At 34.2% G+C, this 4115-nt stretch overlaps 1 long non-coding RNA gene across 1 annotated transcript; it reads right to left on the bottom strand.

Moving 5' to 3' along the window:
* Positions 1–940: 940 nt before the first annotated feature.
* On the bottom strand, positions 941–3113 carry LOC145117219 (uncharacterized). Its single transcript, XR_013712561.1, has 3 exons — positions 2722–3113; positions 1596–2590; positions 941–1127 (listed from the first exon to the last, which is right to left on the bottom strand). It is a non-coding gene; the product is annotated as an uncharacterized LOC145117219 (long non-coding RNA).
* Positions 3114–4115: the final 1002 nt, after the last annotated feature.

The following is a 4115-nucleotide window of genomic DNA, read 5'->3' as shown; positions in this document are numbered from 1 at the left end:
TTTCATCGATTTGACAAGAAAGTCCTAAACTTTATTTTTTTGACAGTAAAGTCCTAATTACCGGCAAATTTTAACACATTTACCATTTTTTCCGGTTAGTCGGTAATTAGGACTTTATTGCCAGAAAAAAATAGTGTTTAGAACTTTTTTGTCAAATCGTGAATTAGGACTTTATTGTAAAAAAAAAAAAATTTAGGACTTTTTTTTCAAATTGTTGAAAATATTAGGACTTTATTGTATATATCCTTTTCTCAGGTTAGACTATCATACCATTAAATTTTCTAATATTTTCAATGATTTGACAAGAAAGTCATAAACTTTATTTTTTGACAGTAAAATCACAATTCACGATTTGACAAGAAAGTCCTAAACTTTATTTTTTTTGACAATAAAGTCCTAATTACCGACTAACCTGAAAAAAGGATAAATGTGTCAAAATTTGCCGGTAATTAGGACTTTACTGTCAAAAAAATAAAATTTAGAACTTTCTTGTCAAATTAATGAAAATATGAGACTTTAGTGTATATATCCCCAAATTAAATTGTTATTAAACATGATAAAAAAAAATAATATTAAAAGACCCATAAGAAAAAGTATCGAATTATAACATTAGGTGGTCATCTGTGCTAAGATATATTTGTATTATTTTCATATTATTTTTTTCACTATTTGAAAATTAAGTTTATATCTTTATTATAATTTTTTTATTCAAATAATAAAAACTCACTTTTACTAATACCAACCCAAAATAAGTCAATAAATACATAGAAGAACCAATTCCAGACACCCTCTTAATATACATAATCATTGAAAGTAAAGATATTCGATAATATTAATTGTAACAACATTTATAACTAGTAGGAGATCCATGCTTTGCATGGGTCGGTAGTCGTTTGTTAGAGTTGTTTTGAATTTATAGGTTTTTCCATTATATTTGAGGGCAGTAAATAGTCATTTCTTACAGGAGCATGGGACAGAAGGATATTGGTAAAAACATCTATGCATGAGCTGGACGAAAACAAAATAAATTAAAACAATATAGCCAACATCTTTGTGAACTCTTGTTTTGCTTTTCCTTGCCTCAGGCACCTCTCCTCAGCCTCCAATTCCTTTCTTTGCATCAGATACTACGAAAACAAATAAAAATGAGATCTAGAAAAGAAATATCTATATAACTTGCATATACATCATGGAGCCACTAATGAAAGGTTTTACCTTATTGAATGTATGCTTTCGCTTAATAGCTGTGTTTAATGCACCATATCGTTTATCATTTATGATCACTCTAATTGCCTAATATGTTTATGTTAATCATCAATAACAAATAGTGATTTTTTTTTAAAAGAGGTGCGGGCCAGCAGCAAGGATACATGTTCCCAGTTTCAATCAGCCTCAACATTTTCAACATTGATGGGTTTTGATATTTTACTATTTGCTTTGCTAACATGAGTAACATCACATGGTAGTCCATTCATAATGTCTAAAACCCTTTATCTAGAAAGAAATTACCCATAGTACGACTTTGCATATAATAATAACAAATCCCTATTTATTTTACGATACTAAAATTAATTTTTGTAAAAAAGGTAATTTACCTGACAGTCACCACCACCACCAACAGGAGCAAGAATGCAGTGACGGATAGAAATGGAAAAGCTTTATCTTAAGGAACAAAACAACCCACTTGTGGCATAAGAATGTTCACACCAACGTTGTAAAAATAATTTCAAAATTCATAATTACAAAATCGTGAGCTATTTTCATATCCAATGTTAGATTTTCGTATAGAATAAAAAGAGCAGGATATAAGAAAAGATTCAAGATTCTACTTCTATACTGATATGGGATAAAGTTCCTGCCAAATATGGTAACAAAAAGGATGGAAGAAATCATGTATACCGAAACTGTATAAGATGTTTTGAAGGACTTCCTCTTGCTTTTATACAGTACATGGAGGGGTTTTTCGTAATATTCCTCCTGCTACCCCATCAAAAAGATCTAAAGGAAAGAAGAACCGGAAAGTTAGTTACATTGAGTTCAAATCCAAAGTCAGTTCCATTGTCTCTTGGTTTATTAGATGAATTATTGAAAGCTAGAAGATTTGTTGTTGATCCTCCACGGGTAGGCCACAATTTGATTCTTGGAGATGTTTTGTGGTCTGATCCTTCAATGAAACCTGGCCTATCTCCAAATAAAGAAAGAGGTATTAGCTTTTTGTGGGTTCCAGACTACGCACAAGAATTCTTAAAGAAAAACAATCTTAAGGTAATCCTATGAATCGATTTAATAGTATATATATTGTTTGAGAATATGAACTAAGTTAATAATAGAAATCTTAAGATTTATTGCAGTTAATTATTAATAAGCTCCTGATGCAAGATAAAAAAAAAGGTCTGGTCTTGGAGGAATGGATGAAGAGACCACGTGCTCAACATATCACAATTCCACTAACGATTTCCGATTATCCAAGCACATCCACTGACGCCTCCATCATAGACTTCTCTGGTACAACTAAATATGTCTCTGGTGCAATTGAGGGCGTCTCAGGTACGACCGAAGGTGTCGAAGTAGCGGAGGGGACCATAAAGCCCTAATAAAAAAAGCAAGAAGAAATTATAACCCTCAATATGGGAAACACAGGAGAATATGAGAAGGAGAAACAGACGACGGTATTGGTTTGGGGCATGTTAAAAAACCAAATCAGGTGTCCGGTTCACCAACCTCACAGTCGCCGGAAACACAGATAGAGCCGAAAACCCACATAGAACAACCACCACCTACAAATCGCACAATTCCTAGCGGTAAAAAACCAAAATGGACGGTTAATTTAGGGAATGAAATTGTTGAAGGAATGTAGGTAACTGAAGCCGATCATGAGGCTGTGGATTATTTGTTCTCTATCGGCGACGGCGGTGATTTAGAATCAGCGCTTTGGTGAGTCGGAAGCAGAAAATATGGAAGGTAGAAGCCAATACCATCGACCATCTAACCCCGGTTTAAACCTGATGAGTGAAACGAAAGCTTGTGAAATTGAAAAAAGAATGCGAAATCGGAGAAGGAGGCGTCAAGGAAACCAATGTTCATGGGTAGGAGAAGGCGGTGTAGAAAGAAGATGATGGTTGAAAAGTGGATGAGAAATAGGATAGAACAATCGGGAAGATATTGTCTGAGAGAGTCGGTGGGGAAGTTCAAAGATGAGGCGGTGACAAGATCGGTGAAGGATAACCACGTGAAAGGCGTCGGGAAAAGACTATTAACAAAACAGAAAAAAATAACCAATTAGTAGATGACACTGTTCATAAAGGAACAAGGAATTAGTATATATATATATATATATATATATATATATATATATATATATATATATATATATATATATATAGGGAGGATCATTTAAGAACTTATAGTTTCCCGAGAACCCGATAACTAAATTTAGACGATTAGATAAAAAAAATAGAGGGTTTAGATTTCTTATGGCAGTTTTGTAAATATCTGGAAAAAAAAGACACGGGGGCATCTAAATTTTTTAAGTCAGGGGTGAAATTGGCATATGAAATAAAATTCATCCTAAAAGCTACCAATAACGTCGAATCTCATTCTCTCTCTCGCTCTTTGTCTCTCTCTCTAAAACCAATGTCGTACCTGTAAATCGTCGTCGATGATAACTCACCGTCTCTCTCTTTGTCGTTCCTTCATGTCGTCGCATCGCTTCCCGGTGATGGTGTCGTCTCCCGGAGGTTTGTTCATGTCACGATCGTGTCACCTCTCCGCCTCATCTCTGCCGATTGAATCACATCTCCGCCTCATCTCATCGTCATCTTCAATCGTGTGAGTGCACTTCCTCCGCCTATGCTCCTCCACACTCTTGAATCACCACTATCTCGTTCTTGTCGATACGACCTAAAACATCGTGATGTCTCTCCTTCCTTACATATTGTCGTAGATCTGGAATAGAAGTGTTAATTCATCAATCAAAGTGGCTTCATCGATTCATTCATATACAATCACCAGGCATCATTTATCACTATTTGTTTATACTTTTCAATTTTAGTCAGGTATGAAATTATTCATATGTGTATCATTGAGATGATAATTTTCTTTCTGATTAATGGATT

Source organism: Lactuca virosa, chromosome 5, assembly GCF_052849685.1.
Source record: "Lactuca virosa cultivar CGN04683 chromosome 5, Lactuca_virosa_CGN04683_v6, whole genome shotgun sequence".
NCBI lineage: Eukaryota > Viridiplantae > Streptophyta > Magnoliopsida > Asterales > Asteraceae > Lactuca > Lactuca virosa.
Note: the sequence above shows the minus strand (reverse complement) of the source record. Positions and strands in the feature narration are given on the sequence as shown.